Source organism: Nematostella vectensis, chromosome 10 (assembly GCF_932526225.1).
Source record: "Nematostella vectensis chromosome 10, jaNemVect1.1, whole genome shotgun sequence".
In the NCBI taxonomy this organism is placed as follows: Eukaryota; Metazoa; Cnidaria; class Anthozoa; order Actiniaria; family Edwardsiidae; genus Nematostella; species Nematostella vectensis.
This window is the reverse complement of record NC_064043.1, coordinates 15,761,644-15,785,625: the sequence shown is the minus strand read 5'-3', so window position 1 is coordinate 15,785,625 and position 23,982 is coordinate 15,761,644. Positions and strand designations below refer to the sequence as shown.

Sequence of the window (23,982 nt, the reverse complement as noted above, 5' to 3'; positions counted from 1 at the left end):
AAATTGAAAGGGTTTCGACGTTTTCGACGGTTCGAGGTAGACTCTATTCTTGTTCCCGTTTATTGTACGCTAAGTGTGTATGCTGAAGTCAATGATTTGTCTTCAGAGTCTGAAAGAGAATCCTTGGATTTTTCTTGTTTCAAAGCGGCAAGCGAGGTTGCTCTGGAGGACCCCAAGTACATTGCTGGCCTTCTTTTTCATCTCAGTGCATTTCTTCGACAAATTCAGGGAATGCCATATCTACACACGAAGATATTTTTGGTATTGCAACCTCTCAAGGGGAGATCCAGAGATACGATACTGATGATATGTGAGGAAAACCTCTTGAGGGTAATGCAAATTGCCATACACTTGTTAGGAGCAAACGTCATCTGCCAGTTCCTAGCCCAGGCCTCAACGAAATTAACGAAACGACTGACAACGAAAGACTGGAGCAGAGCATGGTCTTCCGGAGAGTTGATATTGCAAAAGATGACACAATCATCAGCGAACAGTTTAATTCCAGAGGCTACTCTGGCCGGGATGACATTCACAAATAACAGAAACAACATTTGGCCTACTACAGTTCCCTGCAAAACGAAAGATAGTACAAGTGACCAAGTGGAAGATGAGCCGCTGATGACCACCCGCTGTCTTCGATTTGTTAGGAAGTCGCGCAGCAAAGTGTTGGTTTTCCCACGAGCAGGCGCTCGTGTGGGACAGAGACGAACGCCTTACTAAAGTCTAAGAAAATAGACGGTTGTATAGAAGCAACGTCCTTCAATCCAAACTGTGAGATTTGTACACATTAACACATTTTTTCAAATAGTTGGTCTATCAGAAAATCGGACCGTACATAAACCATTCCAATATGGCACTCTAGCAGACCTGAATATGTGAAGAGTACTACAATGAATGAAGTGCTGTGAAGAGTGCTGCATTGAATGAAGTGCTGTGAAGACTACAATGAATGAAGTGTTGTGAAGTGTACTACAATTATGTGGAGTTTGAGGATTATGTACTATATAAATAGTATTAGTTTTAAACCATAGTAAAGCTGGCAGGCAACTCAGCAGGCAACTCAGTGAAGTTAGCAGGCAACTCAAATGTGATGATTTGTGTAATATCTCGGCAGGTATTTGGCCGATTGTCACGAAATTTTGACACGATTGTACAAAAAGTACAACAAACATATTCATGCATGTATGATATCAAATATTATTAATCACGTGACTGAGTGACGTTGAACGTTCCAGCAGGCAAGTCGTTACATCACAATTGTCGCAATATCTACGTCCCATTTTCACCGATAATCATCAAACTTTAACTTAAGTGTACAAATGTAATAACGAAGACAACGCCGTATTAGTTATTCTCATGACGTCATCAATCACGTGACCGTGGGAAAAAAACATTTTCTCATTTTTTTCATTTTTTTCTGCCGAGATATTACACAAATCATCACATTTGAGTTGCCTGCTAACTTCACTGAGTTGCCTGCCAGCTTTACTATGGTTAGTTTTAAGTGCACCAGTCCCTTAGATTCAACTGAGGAGTTCCAAATAAGAAATTTCAAAATCGCTCAAAAGTGGTTTAAAGTTAGCCCCTGGTCTTATCATGGTAAAAAAGTTTGAGTTACATACAATAAATTTTTTTCGAGAAATTCCGAATTTACAATTTTGCCCATAAAATCGCCGATTTGGGGGGCATTTTTCACCTTTCGTAAAAAATTGCAAAATATTCTTTAAATATACGCGGAATTAAAAATAGCGATACAGATCCTTAGAAAGGAGTTGAAAAGGTATAAATCGAGTGGTTTCTTTACTTTTTCCGGCAAAACAAAGTATATTTTATTGCTGTCTAAACATGTCAATAAAAAATGTCGACTTGAATAATAGCTTAAATTAGGGGCTTTTAAAACCGATGGTACATGGATTTTCGCAGAAATTTTGCACTTTGAGCAAACATTGGTGTTATTTCTTTCGATTCAGCAAATAAAAAATTGGGGGAATCAAATTCCCGAATTATAATGAAGCCGGACGCAACCCCATGTCGAGCTCAAATAATACGCGATTTTCTTGACAGCCGTCTTTATTAAATACACATGCCTGTTTGTACAGGAGAAAAATCACAGAAAATAAACTCTACCTGTAAGAAGAGGATAATAAGAAGTTTTGTAGACGTTTATTCAACGGTGAAACGAGCCATGAGTCTTGCACAATCTGATGAGGGTCCTGGGTCACGTTCTGAGCACGTGCTCTGTCACGCAACTTGTCACATCTTCCCTCTTTTAACAGTAACGCTAATGGTTGGTTAAAACAACATTATAATAATCAAAGGGTAAAAATCGAAATTTTACAACTAAAATCATACGATGGATTATTACTACTGTTCAGTGTCCTAACAGTTTCAATGTTATTTTGGCACATAGTCTTTGAGCCATGCAGGAGGCTTCACCTCCCGCCGAGGCCTTGTTATAGCCTGTGAAGAATCTGGTGGCAGGGCAACCTGGCTGGGTTGCTGCTGAGCATCATCGGGTTCTGGTGATTCCAGAACATCAGGTACTTGGCTGTTTGTTTCTCCAGTGCTGATCAACTGTCGGCGGTTTCGTCGGTAGGTGGTACCTTCAGTCTCGACGTTGTAGCTCCTAGGTCCGGCTTGACCTAAACACGTACCAGGCGTCCACGTGTCTTGTCCTGGTAGCTTCATGCGCACAGTTTCGCCGACAGCGATGGGCTCCAGGGGCTTGCTGTGCTTATCGTAATAAAACTTCTGGCGTTGCTTGGTACCTATCAACTTCCTGGTGTCCTCTTCAGTGTTGTAGCTAGGCTGTAGTAGGGAACCAGCCACAGGGAGAAGTGTTTTGCATCGACGTCCGAAAAGGCGCTGGGCCGGGCTAGTTCCGATTCCAGCAGTCGGAGTATTCCGCCAGTCGAGAAGTGCTTGGAATTCTGACCCCCCGGATGTCTTGCATTTTTTAAACAGCCTCTTTACTGTCTGTACAGCATTTTCCGCTTTCCCATTTGCTTGGGCATATCTTGGGGATGACGTCTTGTGTTCGAACATCCAGGTCTTGGCAAATACACTAAACTCCATTGTCGGTTATAAGGGTGTCTGGGATGCCAAACCTGGCAAATATTGCCTTCAGCTCCTTTATTATTGCTCGTGACGTCACTGTGTTAAGCCGGGCCACTTCTATGTAGTTGCTGAAGTAGTCACTGACCACTAGCAGTGTTCGGTTGTCGAGCTCACAGAGGTCAGCTGAGACCTTTCCCCAAGGTCGAGCGACAAACTCATGTTGGAGAATTGGCTCCTTTCGTTGGCCACTGCGATGAGTCAAACATACTTCGCATTTTGTGATGTACTCCTTCAACTCGACAGTCATCCGCGGCCAGAAAAACGTGTCTCTTGCTCGTCTTATGCAGCCTTCTATACCGATGTGGGATGAGTGTGTCTTTTCCATAAGCTCCTTCCTCAGGGCTCTAGGAACCACCAACTGTTGGCCTTTAAAGATGAGTTCTTCTTGGACAGTTAGCTCGTCTCGAATATCAAAGTAAGGATGCACGCACTCCGGCAGGTCTGTTTTGCTCTCTGGCCAACCTCTCTTTATAACCTCTCGAAGGTTTTGTTGCACCGCATCATCTACTGCTGCATTTTTGAGTTGCTGCCAAGTCTCTTCTCTCACTGGCATCCATGATCGATGGTCAATCTCCTCCAGCTCCCTGGTAAACTCCCAGGCGTTGACTTCGGGTAAGTAAGCTCTGCTTAGGGTGTCAGCCAAGTAAAGATCTTTGCCTTTCTTGTACTTCACATTGAGACTGTAACTCTGCAGACTCAGCAGCATTCGTTGTAGGCGTTTCGGAGCAGTCGCCAGAGGTTTGATGAAGATTGGTTCCAAAGGCTTGTGATCAGTCTCGATGTTGACGACTTCGCGGCCGTAGACGTACGTATGGAAACGGTCACACGCAAAGACAATCGCGAGCAGCTCCTTCTCAATCTGTGCATAACGCGTCTCAGCGGGCGTGAGTGCACGTGATGCGTAGGCTACTGGTTGGCCATTCTGTAGTAATGCGGCACCCAATCCGCTCTGCGACGCATCGCACTGAAGTGTAATCTCCTCGTCTAGGTTGTAGTACCGCAATACTGGAGTGACTGTAACGGCATCCTTTAGCTTTTCAAACGCAGACTGTTGCGCATCATCCCAGATGAACTGCACGTCGCTCTGTGTGAGATCCCTCAGCGGCTTTGTGATGTCTGACAGCTGGGGCAGGAACTTTGCAAGGTATTGGGCTAGGCCTAACAGACGCTGTACCCCAAGCTTGTCGGTCGGTGAGGGCATGTCCACAATTGCTCGCACTTTAGCAGGGTCGACTTTAAGTCCCTTGTCAGTTGCTATGTGGCCAATGAAGAGTAACTCTGATTTCCTAAGTCTCATCTTGTCGGGATTCAGGTGTATGTCCCGTTGATCACAACGGTTTAGGAATGCCAGGAGGTTCCTTTCGTGATCCGCCGTTGCCTCCTCGTAGCTCTCGCCATAGCCCACTACCAGGAAATCATCAGCAACAACTTCGGTTCCAGTCAGACCTTCGGCAAATTCATGCATCTTTCTTTGAAACACTTCTGGTGCTGAGGAGATCCCGAAAGGCATTCTCTTCCATCGGTATCGGCCAAACGGTGTATGGAAAGTTGTTAGATAGGTCGACTCTTCCTCTAGCTGGACGTGCCAGAAACCGTTGCGGACATCCAACAACGTGAACACCTTGGCACCGTGTAATCGTGTTGCAACCTCTTCTATGGTTGGTAGGGGATAGTTTTCCCTCTGGATGGCTTTGTTGAGATCCTTTGGGTCTAGGCATATTCGCAGTTTTCCATCTTTCTTGGGAACTACTACCATAGAGCTGATCCACGAGGTGGGTGTGGTCACCGGTGCTATTATCTCTTTGTCCACTAGATCATTCAAGGTTTTCTTGAGCTGGGGTCTTAGGGCTGCTGCAACTCTACGTGGTGCGTGTTGTACTGGTTGAGCGTTTGTGTCTAGTCTGATGGTGTATTCTCCATCAAGTTTGCCAACCCCGTCACTGAACACTGCTGGGAACTTAGCCAATATTTCTTCTCTTGTTAGTGCAGCTCCTGGTTTGGGGTCAACGGTGAACACTGTCGCTCCATCTGTCTGCGGTTTGTGAAACTGGTCGTTGTCATTGTACTGTATAATGTTCATGCCAAGGCATGCCTTACGCCCCAGAATCGGGCGGATTTCATGGCTGTCAACAAGGCGACAATCCAGCTGGCACGATACATGGTTTCTCCACACTCTAATGGTGACATGCCCGACGACTTTGATCTTTGATCCCCCATACGCCACTAAGGACGTTTGCACGGGTTTCACTTTTACTAGCTTGTGGTCGTTACACGCCTGCTTGTATATGTGCACTGGCAACACATTGCATTGTGCACCAGTATCAGGTTGGAAACGGATGAAACTTCCAGACTCTGATTGAAATGTGACCAGCTGCGAATCATCCAACCAGACGGCCAATACTTCCTCCGTTTGATATGTCTCCTCAGGATACATATCTGTTTCTTCGACTTCGGTAGCCTTGACTTCCTGTTTGCATCTATTGGCAAAGTGATTTTTCGCTCCGCACTTCCGGCAGTCCTTTCCTCGTGCGGGACACGATTCCTGATTTGCCATATGTTGGTATCCACAATTGTCACATTGTTTGCCTTGACCTCGTTGCTTTCGCCGATAATTTTTGATGTTGGGTTTCTTCGACTCGAATTTACTCACGGCATTGACGTCTGTCTCAGATGTATCTTTGACTATTTTCATCTGAGCAAGCATACTCTCAGCCGCTCGGCAAATTTCATCTGTTTTCGCTAGTGTTAATTTGGACTCGCGTAACAACCTTTCTCTGACCTTCGTGTCATGTATTCCAAATAACAACCGATCTCGAAGTATTTCGTCTGGCGTAATCGTATCAAACTCGCAGGACTCGGCCAATTTTCTCAGCGCTGTTCTATAGTGCTCGTAGGACTCTCCAGGCTCTTGCATTCGCTGGTTGAAACGGAATCTTTCGAACGGCACGTTCTTTCTTGGTTGACAGTACTCGGCGAATTTCTTTATGACAGGCTCTATCTTGTCTGTCTCTCCTTCGGTCAGGGTAAATGTCGAGTAGACTTCTCTCGCCTCTTCACCGATAACTGTTAGCAACGTAGCTACTTGTACGGCTTCAGCTTTCTCGTTCAACCCAGTCGCCAACGAGTAGTTTTTCCAAGCGAGCACAAATCGCTTCCATTTGTCAGCAGCATTGCTATTGTGTATCTCCAGCGGCGCCGGCGGCGGTAAGACATATCCTGAGGCCATAGTTAACCGCAGCCACCATGTAAGAAGAGGATAATAAGAAGTTTTGTAGACGTTTATTCAACGGTGAAACGAGCCATGAGTCTTGCACAATCTGATGAGGGTCCTGGGTCACGTTCTGAGCACGTGCTCTGTCACGCAACTTGTCACACTACCCTTGCTGTATACTAATCTCATATGCTGTATAATTGTCTTGGTTCATCCTTGGAAGTTACTGGAAGTCAATAAAGACATTACAATGAAAAGTATTTGCTATTTTGTACAGAACGTTCAGAACGCCGTTCAGAACGCCTGCCGGAATGTCAAACTTTAAAGGATTTGTTTGGGTTTTAAAGTTTCTTTACGCTCAATTGAAGTAAAAGATATTCAAGCACGTCAGTTCTTACCTTCTGCCAGGAGGTTTCTAGGGAAAAAGCCGATTTGTAAGATTAATTTCAATGCAAAGGTCAAGTACTTGAACACGAGTCTGGTTTCAGATGACAACAACTGATCAGCGGTCTGCCAGATGAAAATGCGTGACTTTTCACAGGTATCCTAATCCCGATAAGAACATACCGTTTTGAGTCCTAGTCTTTCTTTATTAGAAAATCATATTTTAAAAAAGGCGATATCATGTCTTGTTTGTCTATTTTCAAAAAAATCTGATGATTTGGTAAAGAACTTAGGCGTAAGAGTAAAAATTGTATACGTTACCTTTATCTGCATATTAGTTGTGTGCGCATGAGCACTGCTTGATTACTGCAGAAATTTTTATCAATAATGGGAGCGGGTCTTTGTAAAATGAACGCGGACCAGACGCGGACCAGACGCGGACCAGAACGCGGACCAGACCTCGGCGGACCGGGTTATTTTTATTAATTTTTTTTTAATACACAAACATATGTGAAGAAACCGTTTAGCTACTTAGTAATCCACACCACCCTATTTACCATCTTCCATAAGTTACCCCTTACTCAATTACTATTTTTACCTTTTGTTAGTTAATCATCAATGAACTTTGTACATATATTAGCTGTAACATGCCATTGTAACTCATTTATAACCTGAAGCTGAAGAAGGCAGGTATTGGCCAGCCGAAATATCGTTCTAAAAAACATAAATCTGCGTTGTTGTCGACTTTTTCTTTTAAAGGTTTTACCTTTTGCGTGGGAGTCCCTAGGGTAAGTGTGCCGTTGTTGCTGGTCGCCGGGGGGACAGAGTTTCTTTTTCATTACGGACTTGCTCCAGGTGACTGAAGTAGTTTGAAAAATCGGTAGCTGGAAAATATGCAACTACCGTGAGAATAGTGACTTTAAATGGGCTGCTTCGCTGCTTTGTAGCAAGAGAAAACAAATATCACTCTGTCCAACCATTGAGCTGTCAGTTAACTCAATGTAAACTGTTGATTGCCGTTAGAACAGTAACCCTCTATGGGTTACTTCCCTTCTGCACAAGCACAATCGTAGATTGCCGTGAGAACTTTAACTCGTTATTGGCTACTTTGCTTGATATAACACTAGAACAGCAACTGTGCAACGCCAACAAGACTGCCTGGAAAAGGGTTACAAAATCAGTTGGAGCTTGCGACAGATTGAATGAACATGTCTATGATTCCGATACAGACGACGATCTACTCCCCGTGTTTGAGGGGTAAAATAGTACTTTTGCGCAAAGTCTGTAATGAAAATGAAATCTCAGTCGCATATCCCCCCCCCCCCCCACATACACACACACACCCACAAACATCGGAACACACATAAACTAATATAAGGAAAGCAGAGGTGCGCGATAAATAAGTCGAGTCTACGAAACGGGAAGTTGAGTTGAAATGGGGACTCCCCAAAATATGCCCAGGGGGGGGGGGGGGAGGGGATGCAGGGTGTGCGCCCACAACGGCCGAGGGTCCACTTTCGGTTCCCAATTGACGTGCTATTTGTAGACAAAACTATAAAGCATAAGCTAGATAACCCTGGTACGTAGCCAAATCCGACAATAAAAGTCCCGTGAAGATACTGCAAAGGCATAAAAAAATCCCTCTTTGTTCTTTCGGGGGTAGTCAGATTTTTATTAGAGAACTCATTTCACTCGTCGTCGCTTTACTCGTTCCCCTCTCAGTACAGCCGAATTCCGAGCTACGAACAAGCAACCATTGCCTGGGCTACCTGTGATTACATTTGCGTTTCAAGAGTCACCTACGCGCGCGCTTAACAAATACTCCGGTCGTTAAATCATGATTCACTTACCAGCTCTAGCAAGAAGAAGTTCAAACTCAGTTTAAAGTTTAAGAACGCACTTTGAATTGCTCGAGCAATCGACACTAGGGCCACAAGGACCACCCACGCAAACAGCGTAATCACAGGTAGTCATGATCAAGAAAAATATCAAGCATCATCTGAATTACAATTTTATGCTTGCATGATTTTATAAGAAGCAGCCTCATGTGATCTCTTTCTAAGGATCTGTATCGCTATTTTTAATTCCGCGTATATTTAAAGAATATTTTGCGATTTTTTACGAAAGGTGAAAAGTGCCCCCAAATCGGCGATTTTATAGGCAAAATCGTAAATTCGGAATCTCTCGAAAAATATTTATTGTATGTAACTCAAACTTTTTAACCATGATAAGAGAACCAGGGGCTAACTTTAAACCGATTTTGAGCGATTTTGAAATTTCTTATTTGGAACTCCTCAGTTGAATCTAAGGGACTGGTGCACTTAATGCCTTAACAAAATCTGAACGATCACCGAACGTACACAGTCTACCTGCACTACTTTCTGAATTTATAAGAAGGCTACTAATTAAAAATGAACTAATTATTATGCCTCATGCTTTCCTTTCAATATGAAGGTTACATTTTATCATTTTGCTGTAATTTTGATTACTTGAATAACTTTTATTACTTAAAAATACTTTGCTATACTGTTTATACGCGCTTGTCATGGGCATTATAATATGATACCTGAAGACGACAGATAACAAGAGAAAAGGAAACGTTAGCTTTTTTCCTTTGAGGAATTAATTTTTAATAAACTAATGAAATGTCAAAAAGTTGGAAATCCATTGCATTTATCTGCAAATTCTAAACGTTTTGATTATGTTTTCCTTCTTTACACCTTTCTTTGGGCAAAGTATCCGATCGTCATTCGCGGATTAGTCCAACTGCCAAAAACTCTACCATAAAAAATTTTTGTTTACTGAGATCGACAGTCGCTGAAACGTTATCTTTTATTGATAAGGTTGTTCCTAGCATATACATAGTATACGTTTGTAAGTCAACGTCAAAACTTACCTGGTTTTGTCAAAACCTTCTTAGCTTCTCGCTTGATTGCCTTTCGTTAACAGAATCTCCTTGTGTTATGTTGCTATAAATACAGTTATTTTTTAGCACCAACTTTAAGTAATTCATACACGGGCGGAAACAATCGATTTCTTAGAGGTCAACAAATTTACCGGATAGCCGAAAAGCGACAGATGATCGACTGGAATGAACGCCTTTAGCTTTCTTCTATCAACTCCCCTCAAAATGATAACATGGTTAAAATGTTATATCTATCAGATCACAGACGACAGCATATAGAATAGAACGGTGTTTGTTTTCAATGCAATTATTTCTCGAAATAATATATTTAATGCAAACACCTGCAAGATGATAATCACACCCCTACCAAGGTGGTTAAATACTGTAGATGTAGAATGCTGAACCACCTGCCTAACTTGAGTGCTACTAGTTCATACAGAAATGTGTTTTCTAGAAATAGCACAAGCCCTGTGTAGATTAATCTTTACAAGAAAAGCTTGCTTTTGGGGCCCTATAAACTTTGTATTACTACTAATTTGTAAACTACCAGTTTTTTTGAAGGAACTACGTCAATGTGTCTTTTTAATTGGACTACGTCAATGTGTCTTTTAAATGGACTACATCAATGTGTCTTTTTAATGGGACTACGTCATTGTGTCTTTTAAAGGAACTACGTCAATGTGTCTTTTTAATGGGACTACGTCAAAGTGTTTTTTAATGGGACTACGTCAATGTGTCTTTTAAATGGACTACGTCAATGTGTCTTTTAAAGGGACTACGTCAATGTGTCTTTTAAAATGGGCTACGTCAATGTGTCTTTTTAAAAAGACTACGTCAATGTGTCTTTTAAATGGACTACATCAATGTGTCTTTTTAATGGGACTACATCAATGTGTCTTTTAAAGGGACTACGTCAATGTGTCTTTTTAATGGGACTACGTCAAAGTGTCTTTTTAATGGGACTACGTCAATGTGTCTTTTAAATGGACTACGTCAATGTGTCTTTTAAAGGGACTACGTCAATGTGTCTTTTAAAATGGGCTACGTCAATGTGTCTTTTTAAAAAGACTACGTCAATGTGTCTTTTAAAAGGGACTACCTCAATGTGTCTTTTTATAGGGACTACATCAATTTGTCTTTTTAAAGGGACTACGCCAATGTGTCTTTTAAAGGGACTACGTCAATGTGTCTATTTTAAGGGACTACATTCCATGTGTCTATTTAAAGGGACTACGTCAATGTGTCTCTTTAAATGGACTATGTCAATGTGTCTTTTTAAATGGACTACGTCAATGTGTCTTATTAAAAGGACCACATTATATGTGTCTATTTAAAAGGACTACGTCAATGTGCTTTTTAAAAGGACTATGTCATTGTGTCTTTTCAAATGGACTACGTCAATGTGTCTTTTTAAAGGGACAACGTTAATGTGTCTTTAAAAAGGACTACGGCAATGTGTCTTTTTAGAGGGACTACTTCAATGTGTATTTTTAGAGGGACTACTGCAATGTGTCTTTTTAAAGGGACTACCTCAATGTGTCTTTTTAAAGGGACTATGAAGTGTCTCTTAAAAGGGACTACGGCAATGTGTCTTTTTAGAGGGACTACTTCAATGTGTCTTGTTAAAGGGACTACGTTAATGTGTCTTTTAAAAGGGACTACGTAAATGTGTTTTTTATAGGGACCACGTTAATGTGTCTTTTTAAAGGGACTACATTCCATTCCACTACGTCAATGTGTCTTTTCTATGGGACTACGTCAATGTGTCTTTTTAATGGGATTACGTCAATGTGTCTTTTTAAACGGGCTACGTCAATGTGTCTTTTTAAAAAGACTACGTCAATGTGTCTTGTTAATGGGACTACGTCAATGTGTCTTTTAAATGGACTACGTCAATGTGTCTTATTAAAAGGACCACATTATATGTGTCTATTTAAAGGGACTACATCAATGTGCTTTTTAAAAGGACTAGGTCATTGTGTCTTTTTAAATGGACTACGTCAATGTGTCTTTTTAAAGGGACAACGTTAATGTGTCTTTAAAAAGGAGTACGGCAATGTGTCTTTTTAGAGGGACTACTTCAATGTGTCTTTTTAGAGGGACTACTTCAATGTGTCTTTTTAGAGGGACTACTTCAATGTGTCTTTTTAGAGGGACTACTTCAATGTGTCTTTTTAAAGGGACTACCTCAATGTGTCTTTTTAAAGGGACTATGTTAATCTGTCTTTTAAAAGGGACTACGTCAATGTGTTTTTTATAGTGACCACGTTAATAAGTCTATTTAAAGGGACTACATTCCATGTGTCTATTTAAAGGGACTACGTCAATGTGTCTCTAAATGGACTATGTCAATGTGTCTTTATAAAGGGACTACGTCAATATGTCTATTTTTGAAAAGACTACGTCAATGTGTCTTTTTAAATGGACTACGTCAATGTGTCTTTTTAAATGGACTACGTCAATGTGTCTTTTTAAAGGGACTACGTCAATGTGTCTTTTTAAAGGGACTACGTCAATGTGTTTTTTATAGGGACCACGTTAATGTGTCTTGTTAAAGGGACTACATTCCATGTGTCTATTTAAAGAGACTACGTCAATGTGTCTCTTTAAATGGACTGTGTCAATGTGTCTTTTTAGAGGGACTACTTCAATATGTCTTTTTAAATGGACTACGTCAATGTGTCTTATTAAAAGGACCACATTATATGTGTCTATTTAAAGGGACTACATCAATGTGCTTTTTAAAAGGACTAGGTCATTTTGTCTTTTTAAATGGACTACGTCAATGTGTCTTTTTAAAGGGACAACGTTAATGTGTCTTTAAAAAGGACTATGTTAATCTGTCTTTTAAAAGGGACTACGTCAATGTGTTTTTTATAGGGACCACGTTAATAAGTCTATTTAAAGGGACTACATTCCATGTGTCTATTTAAAGGGACTACGTCAATGTGTCTCTAAATGGACTATGTCAATGTGTCTTTATAAAGGGACTACGTCAATATGTCTATTTTTGAAAAGACTACGTCAATGTGTCTTTTTAAATGGACTACGTCAATGTGTCTTTTTAAATGGACTACGTCAATGTGTCTTTTTAAAGGGACTACGTCAATGTGTCTTTTTAAAGGGACCACATTATATATGTCTATTTAAATGGACTACGTAAATGTGTCTTTTTAAAAGGACTAGGTCAATGTGTCTTTTCAAATGGACTACGTCAATGTGTCTTTTTAAAGGGACAACGTTAATGTGTCTTTTAAAAGGGACTACTTCAATGTGTAATTTTAAAGGGACTACGTCAATCTATCTTTTTAAAGGGACTACGTCAATGTGCCTTTTAAAAGGGACTACGTCAATGTGTTTTTTATAGGGACCACGTTAATGTGTCTATTTAAAGGGACTACATTCCATGTGTCTATTTAAAGGGACTACGTCAATGTGTCTCTTTAAATGGACTGTGTCAATGTGTCTTTTTAAAGGGACTGTGTCAATGTGTCTTTTTAAAGGGACTACGGCAATGTGTCTTATTAAAAGGACCACATTATATGTGTCTATTTAAAGGGACTACATCAATGTGCTTTTTAAAAGGACAAGGTCATTGTGTCTTTTCAAATGGACTACGTCAATGTGTCTTTTTAAAGGGACAACGTTAATGTGTCTTTAAAAAGGACTACGGCAATGTGTCTTTTTAGAGGGACTACTTCAATGTGTCTTTTTAGAGGGACTACTTCAATGTGTCTTTTTAAAGGGACTACCTCAATGTGTCTTTTTAAAGGGACTACCTCAATATGTCTTTTTAAAGGGACTATGTCAATCTGTCTTTTAAAAGGGACTACGTCAATGTGTTTTTTTATAGGGACCACGTTAATAAGTCTATTTAAAGGGACTACATTCCATGTGTCTATTTAAAGGGACTACATCAATGTGTCTCTAAATGGACTATGTCAATGTGTCGTTATAAAGGGACTACGTCAATATGTCTATTTTTGAAAGGACTACGTCAATGTGTCTTTTTAATGGACTGTGTCAATGTGTCTTTTTAAAGGGACTGTGTCAATGTGTCTTTGTAAAGGGACTACGGCAATGTGTCTTATTAAAAGGACCACATTATATGTGTCTATTTAAAGGGACTACATCAATGTGCTTTTTAAAAGGACAAGGTCATTGTGTCTTTTCAAATGGACTACGTCAATGTGTCTTTTTAAAGGGACAACGTTAATGTGTCTTTAAAAAGGACTACGGCAATGTGTCTTTTTAGAGGGACTACTTCAATGTGTCTTTTTAGAGGGACTACTTCAATGTGTCTTTTAAAATGGGCTACGTCAATGTGTCTTTTTAAAAAGACTACGTCAATGTGTCTTTTAAATGGACTACATCAATGTGTCTTTTTAATGGGACTACATCAATGTGTCTTTTAAAGGGACTACGTCAATGTGTCTTTTTAAAGGGACTACCTCAATATGTCTTTTTAAAGGGACTATGTTAATCTGTCTTTTAAAAGGGACTACGTCAATGTGTTTTTTATAGGGACCACGTTAATCAGTCTATTTAAAGGGACTACATTCCATGTGTCTATTTAAAGGGACTACATCAATGTGTCTCTAAATGGACTATGTCAATGTGTCGTTATAAAGGGACTACGTCAATATGTCTATTTTTGAAAGGACTACGTCAATGTGTCTTTTTAATGGACTGTGTCAATGTGTCTTTTTAAAGGGACTGTGTCAATGTGTCTTTGTAAAGGGACTACGGCAATGTGTCTTATTAAAAGGACCACATTATATGTGTCTATTTAAAGGGACTACATCAATGTGCTTTTTAAAAGGACAAGGTCATTGTGTCTTTTCAAATGGACTACGTCAATGTGTCTTTTTAAAGGGACAACGTTAATGTGTCTTTAAAAAGGACTACGGCAATGTGTCTTTTTAGAGGGACTACTTCAATGTGTCTTTTTAGAGGGACTACTTCAATGTGTCTTTTTAAAGGGACTACCTCAATGTGTCTTTTTAAAGGGACTACCTCAATATGTCTTTTTAAAGGGACTATGTTAATCTGTCTTTTAAAAGGGACTACGTCAATGTGTTTTTTATAGGGACCACGTTAATCAGTCTATTTAAAGGGACTACATTCCATGTGTCTATTTAAAGGGACTACATCAATGTGTCTCTAAATGGACTATGTCAATGTGTCGTTATAAAGGGACTACGTCAATATGTCTATTTTTGAAAAGACTACGTCAATGTGTCTTTTTTAATGGACTACGTCAATGTGTCTTTTTAAATGGACTACGTCAATGTGTTTTTTTAAAGGGACTACGTCAATGTGTCTTTTTAAAGGGACCACATTATATATGTCTATTTAAAGGGACTACGTAAATGTGTCTCTTCAAATGGACTGTGTCAATGTGTCTTTTTAAAGGGACTGCGTCAATATGTCTTTTTTAAGGGACTACGTCAATGTGTCTCTTAAAATGGACTACGGCAATGTGTCTTTTTTAGAGGGACTACTTCAATGTGTCTTTTTAAAGGGACTTTGTCAATGTGTCTCTTAAAAGTCACTACGTCAATTTGTCTTTTTAAAAGGACTACATTAATGTGTCTTTTAAAAAGGACTACCACAAAGTGTCTTTTTAAATGGACTATGTCAATCTGTCTTTTTAAATGGACGATGTCAATGTGTCTTTTCAATGGGACTACGTGAATGTGTCTATTTGAAGGGACTATGTGATTGTGTCTTTTTAAAGGGACTACGTCAATGTGTCTTTTTAAACGGGCTACTTCAATGTGTCTTTTTAAAAAGACTACGTCAATGTGTCTGTTTATATATTGGGACTACGTCAATGTGTCTTTTAAATGGACTACGTCAATGTGTCTTTTTAAAGAGACAACGTTAATGTGTCTTTTAAAAGGGACTACGGCAATGTGTCTTTTTAGAGGGACTACTTTAATGTGTCTTTTTAAAGGGACTACGTCAATGTGTCTCTTAAAAGGGACTACCTCAATCTGTCTTTTAAAAGGGACTACGTCAATGTGTTTTTTATAGAAACCACGTTAATGTGTCTATTTAAAGGGACTACATTCCATGTGTCTATTTAAAGGGACTACGTCAATGTGGACTGTGTCGATGTGTCTTTTTAAAGGGACTACGTCAATATGTCTTTTTAAGGGACTACGTTAATGTGTCTTTTTTAAGGGACTACGTCAATGTGTCTTTTAAAGGGAATACGGCAATGTGTCTTTTTAGAGGGACTACTTCAATGTGTCTCTTAAATGGACTACGTCAATGCGTCTTTTTAAAAAGACTACATCAATGTGTCTTTTAAAAAGGACTACGTCAATGTGTCTCTTAAAAGGGACTACCTCAATGTGTCTTTTTAAAGGGACTACGTCAATGGGATTACATTAAATGTGTCTATTTAAATGGATTATGTCAATGTGTCTTTTTAAATGGACTACGTCAATGTGTCTTTTTAAAGGGACTACGTCAATTTGTCTTTTTAAATGGGCTACGTCAATGTGTCTTTTTAAAGGGACTACCTCAATGTGTCTTTTTAAAGGGACTACGTCAATGTGGACTGTGTCGATGTGTCTTTTTAAAGGGACTACGTCAATGTGGACTGTGTCGATGTGTCTTTTTAAAGGGACTACGTCTATTTTTTTTATAGGGACTATGGCAATGTGTCGGGGCGAAATTTACCAAGTATAAATTTCCATTATTTGGTTCTTCCCAATGCGCTGTATTATGAGGGATACCGCAAATTCACTTTGCTAAAAGGGAGAGACTTTCCAACAAACTAACAATGCAACATTAACAGTTGTGAATCGATAAGGTAAACCACAGAAAGCAAACACACAGTAAAGTAAGGCATTTCGGAAATATGGTAATTGTACCGAATCCAATTATCACTTTAGACAATAATACCATACATGACCGAAGCAATGTAAGTAAAAAAGATAAGTACGCAAACGTTTATCTAAATTAATGAGCCTTTCTGAATTATAATAGACAAATGGGCTTCGCTAATGTATTACTAACACAGCTTTCTTATGTCTTTTGATAGTCTTTATTCTGGTTCAGAAATGAATATTTTTCTCTCGTGGCTCCACCTACCTCACCCCCCCCCCCCCCCTCTCTGGGTACGGGCCTGGTATGGCAGCTTGAAGCTTTACGGTTAGACAGGAGACTCCTACCCCAGCACCGAGAAGGGAGGCAATAACCTTAGCCTTGTCTTATAGGGTTATGCTACGCACATTTGGCTGAGATGTAGAGTATAAAATATATGTGAGTCTTTTCCACGCTTGCGTACCTCGTACTTTTTGTGGTGTCGTCATTATTTTCAGCGAGTTATTTTTTAAGATAGTTTTATGCTATTTTCTTGTTCGCTAGGTAAGAAGATTTTATGCTATTGTCTTGTTCGCTAGCTAAGAACGTTTTATGCTATTGTCTTGTTCTCTAGCTAAGAAGGTTTTATGCTATTGTCTTGTTCGGCGCCTTCAGCGCTTAGCCTAAAAGCAATTTCTATATGCGGTCATATAACTAGCAATACGTGTATCTGCTGCTCGAGAATCAAATACAACACAATACGATACGATACAATACGATACAATAATCCTATATGATATCGTAACGTAACAGTGTGTGCGTGTCGTTATGTGCGCAGTGTGTGCGTGTCGTTATGTGTATAACGGTGTGTCGGTATGTGCACAGTTTGTGGATGTCGTTATGTCCAAAGTGTGTGCGTGTCGTTATTTCCGCAGTGCGTTTATGCGTCTCGTTATGTGCAGTGTGCGTGTATCATTATGTACGTGGTTTTCCCGTGTTAATGTGTGCATGTCGTTATGCGCATAACGTGTGCGTGTCGTTATGTGCACAGTGTTTGGATGTCGTTATGTGTACAGGGTGTGCGTGTCGTTATGTGCACAGTGTGTGCGTTTCGTTATGTGCGCAGTGTGTGCGTGTCGTTATATGCGCAGTGTGCGTGTCGTTATGTGCGTAGGTTTGTGCGTCTCGATATGTGCAGTGTGCGTGTGTCATTATGTACGTGGTTTTCCCGTGTTGTGTGCATGTCGTTATGCGCACAGTGTGTACGTGTCGTTATGTACGTGTTTTACTCGGTTGGTGTGTACTCGTGGTTATGCGCAGTGTGTTTGTGCGTGTCGTTATTTGCGCAGATTGTTCGTATCGTTATATACACAATGTGTGCGTGGCGTGATATGTGCACAGCGCGTTGCGTTCGCCTGAATACCCACAAACCGAGAGGTAACTAATAGATACTATATATTTCCATGTTCTAACTTCCACCAGGTATACTGGTGGGGAGGACACAGCAGAGCGAGGCTCCAAATCAAGTGCATCCTTGTGTGTATTGTTAGTAAAACTTTCACTGAGGGTGGTCACTACTAGAGGGTTTATTGCCTCCCCAGTGTTTCTTTTACGTCCCTTTGGTTTAGGTTGCTGTAGTGCAGCTTGAAGAGACCGGACCTCCGGCTCTGTGTTCTTATCCGAGAAGACTGGAAACACGGGAGAATAACTTCAACTCGCTTGTGGAACAAATTCGAATCAAGGCAGGAACCCGGAAAAATCCCCAGTTTGAGCCATTCGAACCTAGGACAGCGGTGAGTGGCCGACGCGCTAACACACAGGCCACCCGTGCTTCCGCATATATATTGTAAACCGAAGCAACATTAACGGAAACTCGTATGCATTAATTAAGTTTACAAATTCTTGTGGAAAAAGCTGTTTTAGCCTGGTGTCACGAAACTGTGCTTTTTTTTATTAAAACGATCTGTGACTACTGATTTAGAATATGAACAATAAAAGCAATTAGAGCCATCGCAAATATGCATATTGAGCATATTGCATATCAGCTTTTATTAGATTAGCTAGTGGAACAACTGAGAATCTCAAAAAAGGATAATTACTGACAAAATAATATTAGTACAGAAGCAGTTTGCTCTTCTGGACTTTCACCAGTTTTAAAAGTCATCAAGATTCACATATTGTAGTTAGATGACTGTACAGGCCCAAACCCAACCCAACTGCGGCTGGGCACCGAGGGGCCCTCTGACAGGAACACCAGGGGCCCTTGAAAGACCGACCCTAACAGGGTGACCAGGGACCCTCTGACAGGGTGCCCAGGGGCCCTTGAAAGACAAGCTCTGACAGGGAGACCAGGAGCCATTGATGGGACCCTTGAAAAGCCGACACTGCGATCGGACGATTCTGTTGTGTGAATGGGAGGTCTGGAATGCGAAAGTGGTTGGATGGAACAAGTGAGTTTAGACGTATTTAACTTGCCCGCATCACCTCAAGGCTCGAGTCGTAGTGTAAGAGACACAGCATGTGCCAGATCCCGTGGTGACCAATTCTGGCGATTCACTTATTGATGGGGAAACCCGAATGGGAGAAGTTCAAAAGATTCGATGAAATGTCGGAGGAAGAAATTACGAATATTAGCGTCAAGCAGTTCGAAAAATATAAAAACAATCAAATGGAAAAAGTGAATTAAAAGAGAAGGAATTTAAGGGATATAAATAGTAAGCATTAGTCCTGAATAGGGCAATCAAGGATCTGAAAGAATATATGCTGAACAGTATCTTGATGAGAAACAAAATGTTTTTATAAGAAAGAAGGCAATACACTTACTGCGGCAGGTAACTATGAAGATTCACAAGATGGTGAAGGCGACGATAGCGACGACAATAATGACGATTTCTGAATACAAGAAGCTGACGACTGAGAGAACGACGAGGAAGTTCACAATTCGTTATCACAGTCGGCCGGCAAATCACGATCTGTCCACCAGGCTACTACTCGGCGTAGCCGATTTGCACCATAGAAAATGGCGACAGGAACAATATTTCTCAGTTTTAAATGATGCCAAGATATTCCTATAAATGGTGTCGGATTTCTTACTGATAAAGATTGTCATCTCTCCGAGGACCCCTTCTTTATTTGGCGGAATTTCAAATGGATGGTGTCGAATTTCTTACGGATAAAGATTGTCATCTCTCCGATGACCCTTCCTTTTTTCGGAATTTCAAAGAGATGAACAACCCTCTGAAAAATGATGTTTTGGCTAAATTATATTGTTCGTCATGTTTTACCCTTTATATATATATACGAGTGACATTTATAAATTGATTCATGAGATTATTACCCTGGTTCCAGAGCCTCGAACGTCTCTCTATTTAGTGGCTGGCCACTTGAAAAATGAAATTGTTAAAGTGGAATATTCAAGCCAGAACAAAAAAGAACAAAGAGATTGCAGTGTATTAATACTAAATAACCTAAATAGTATTTCACGGGTTTTTGAAAACCACTCTATTGCTCCAAACTCTTTGTGGCTTCTAAAATAAACATCTGTTTACAGTTAAAATTTCACTATATCCGTGGGTATTTTTGTTTCGCGAAGGACGTTACAAATAATGTTTTTCCTCGTTACAAATCATGTTTCTCCTTTCTCCTTCTCGCGTAAATACTGTTAAGCACTGAGCAGCTGTGAGCACAAATAGTATATTCTCTTAGAATTAATTTAAGGTTACTTATTTCTCTAAAATTGAGACTTTCTTTGTACTTTTAGAATAAGATCTCCACCATATAGTAAGGTTATTGATTCGAAATAAAAAGGGGTACCCATCCCTGTTCTCTCACGTCAAGCTGATTATCGAAACCTTTGACAACAGGTTGATGTTTTACCTGGCTTGTTGCTAGTACAGTCTATTGTAGCATGTTTAGCTCTTTTAATGTGCAAGATCATATTGAAAATGAAGAATAGTGCGACTAATTCTGAAATCACCAAACTCAATGCTGTTTTAACCCACTGACACCTCAGCCGACCTGTACCGGCCTTGAGAAGTACCCACAAGCAAATGAATTCATAATGCAAAATAGACACAACGAGAAGAAGATACTCAGGTATCAGTCGAAGGGATAAATGGTCTTGAAGATATGCATCCAACCAAGGTGATAGCAACCACTCTTCAGCCAAAATGAAATACCATTTCCTTATTCGAAAAATGTTTAGAAAACATAAAAAAAACCCTCTTTTTAGTCTATTCCTTATTCGGATAAATAGTTAAAACGAAATCAGGCGTTATGAAATACCATTTCCTTATCCGAGAAATGTTTAGAAAGTACTAAAGAACCCTCTTTTTAGTCTGTTCCTTATTCGGATAAGTAGGTAAAACGAGATCGGGAGTTATGAAATACCATTTCCTTATTCGAGAAATGTTTAGAAAGTACTAAAGAACCCTCTCTTTAGTCTATTCCTTATTCGGATAAGTCGTAAAACGAAATCGGACGTTGGGAGATTCCATTTCCTTATTCGAGAAATGTTTAGAAAATATAAAAAAACCCTCTTTTTAGTCTGTTCCTTATTCGGATAAGTAGGTAAAACGAAATCAGGCGTTATGAAATACCATTTCCTTATTCGAAAAATGTTTAGAAAACATAAACGACCCTCTTTTTAGTCTATTCCTTATTCGGATAAGTAGTTAAAACGAAATCAGGCGTTATGAAATACCATTTCCTTATTCGAGAAATGTTTAGAAAGTACTAAAGAACCCTCTTTTTAGTCTGTTCCTTATTCGGATAAGTAGGTAAAACGAAATCAGGCGTTATGAAATACCATTTCCTTATTCAAAAAATGTTTAGAAAACATAAACGACCCTCTTTTTAGTCTATTCCTTATTCGGATAAGTAGGTAAAACGAAATCAGGCGTTATGAAATACCATTTCCTTATTCGAAAAATGTTTAGAAAACATAAACGACCCTCTTTTTAGTCTATTCCTTATTCGGATAAGTCGTAAAACGAAATCGGACGTTGGGAGATTCCATTTACTTATTCGAGAAATGTTTAGAAAATATAAAAAACCCTCTTTTTAGTCTATTCCTTATTCGGATAAGTAGTTAAAACGAAATCAGGCGTTATAAAATACCATTTCCTTATTCGAGAAATGTTTAGAAAGTACTAAAGAACCCTCTTTTTAGTCTATTCCTTATTCGGATAAGTAGGTAAAACGAAATCAGGCGTTATGAAATACCATTTCCTTATTCGAAAAATGTTTAGAAAACATAAACGACCATCTTTTTAGTCTATTCCTTATTCGGATAAGTAGTTAAAACGAAATCAGGCGTTATGAAATACCATTTCCTTATTCGAGAAATGTTTAGAAAGTACTAAAGAACCCTCTTTTTAGTCTGTTCCTTATTCGGATAAGTAGGTAAAACGAAATCAGGCGTTATGAAATACCATTTCCTTATTCAAAAAATGTTTAGAAAACATAATCGACCCTCTTTTTAGTCTATTCCTTATTCGGATACGTAGTTAAAACGAGATCGGGAGTTATGAAATACCATTTCCTTATTCAAGAAATGTTTAGAAAGTACTAAAGAACCCTCTCTTTACTCTATTCCTTATTCGGATAAGTCGTAAAACGAAATCGGACGTTGGGAGATTCCATTTACTTATTCGAGAAATGTTTAGAAAATATAAAAAAACCCTCTTTTTAGTCTATTCCTTATTCGGATAAGTAGTTAAAACGAGATCGGGAGTTATGAAATACCATTTCCTTTTTCGAGAACTCTTTCAAAAGGAGTCGTTAAAGCGAAATCGGGCGTTATGATATTTCCTTTCATTTATTGAGAAATGATGAGCAAACACTGACAATCCTCTTCATAGTCTATTCCTTATTCGGATAAGTCGTAAAACGAAATCGGACGTTGGGAGATTCCATTTCCTTATTCGCGAAAACTAACTTGAATAAGGAACAGTTCCCTATTCGTGTCACTGCACTAATCTATTTGTTTTGTCAGAGCCATATCTAGTAGCCAAGGTGTTAATTGACAACAAGCACTATCTGTCAAATTGTGGTTTTGTTAGCAAGGTCAAATTCCTTCTACACGCGTACGTAGTCAAGTAAAACGTGAATATTTCTCCTCTAAATATATTAATGCGTTTGGAAAGAAAGCCCAAGATACAAATACATTTATTAGATGAGAGGTAGATTTCCTCTCTTTTGCTAGATTCATTTGTGAAAGCGATTGCACGCATTGCGTAATTTGACCTTTTGTAGCAGATAGAGTCTCATGTTCACAGCTCCGCTTAGCAGCGAGCACGTTAAAGCATCCAAATTTACCCGACGAAAATGCTGTTGGACTTGTTCTGAATAAACTGTTATACTGAAAATACTGCTTCAACTCGAATTAAAAGGTATCATGTAAGTACCCCCCCCCCCCCCCCCCGGATTTGAATAAGGAACTGAGCGAATAAGGAAACAGACGAAAAAGGAACTGCGAATAAGGAACCAACTTCACTCTGGTCAAATAATAGCCCAGGTTCTTTGACAAATGACAGATAGAATTCAAGGATGCCATTTGACCAGCTGCTATGTCCCGATCATTAACGGAAAGCTAAATTTGACGTTCAAGAATCGTTTCTCGCAGGTTTTTTTTTTGCAGATTGCTTAAAAAATCGGGGATGATTCCACCCCTCTCCCATCGTGTACCGGTGTCAGTGTCTTCGTACTGCTTAAAATCTGGCGGAAAATCGCACTGAAGCTTAGGTAGTCAGCGACACAAAAATACGCTCAACCTGATACGGCGGATTGGCTTCTAACCGGTCGGTCAACATGCTACAGCGGCTTGGGGACCATAGTATACTATAGGACCTTGAAGGTTCTCAACCCACCGTAACGGGTTGAGGCCCAACTTGCTACAACAGGTTGGTTCTATCTGGTTGATCAACCCACTACGTCGGCTAGTATTTTTTTTTGCCATTTTTGCGGCGTTATTTCTCTCTAAACGCGTAAAATTGAGCTTCTAGGGAAGGAGAAAAAAACCCAAACGGATACATTCACACCCCAACTAAGTTTATTTTATGAATTATAGCATAAAGATATAACTCAATTCGAATGTGCCTAGAAATCCTTCACTGGCGCGGGTGGGAAGCCTGTACATTAGGACCGCAAAGCACTGCTGGAAAGCTTGGATGCCGCTGACTAGGTACAGCCGTGTTTGACTTTGACTGTTGACGGGCTGTGAAATAACGGGGTATATGTTTTCGGTCTGTTTTTTTGTAAATGGTGTCAGTGGGTTAATGAGTTTCTCAAGCAAGTCATGGTGAGGATCTTTTGAGAGTTTTAAAGCTTATGTAGAACGACATATTACATTATGAAAGAAAAAGTAGGGGTACCCGACCGGTTTTACCGCAAAATCTAAATACACTGCGTCATCTTTTTTCCGTTTTTTCAACAAAGTATGTTATTTTATTTCACTTACGTGTGCGCGTATTTTTGCGCAATAATTTATAGAGAGAAAGATACGAGGATCTTTCTTCCGGAAACAAACTACCGAAGTTATTCATCC

At 39.7% G+C, this 23,982-nt stretch overlaps 1 long non-coding RNA gene across 1 annotated transcript; it reads right to left on the bottom strand.

The window, feature by feature from the left end:
- Positions 1-134: 134 nt before the first annotated feature.
- Positions 135-7,274, bottom strand: LOC125572956. The gene is made up of 3 exons (XR_007313894.1): positions 6,727-7,274; positions 6,496-6,554; positions 135-2,127 (listed from the first exon to the last, which is right to left on the bottom strand). It is a non-coding gene; the product is annotated as an uncharacterized LOC125572956 (long non-coding RNA).
- Between the last annotated feature and the right edge of the window lie 16,708 nt (positions 7,275-23,982).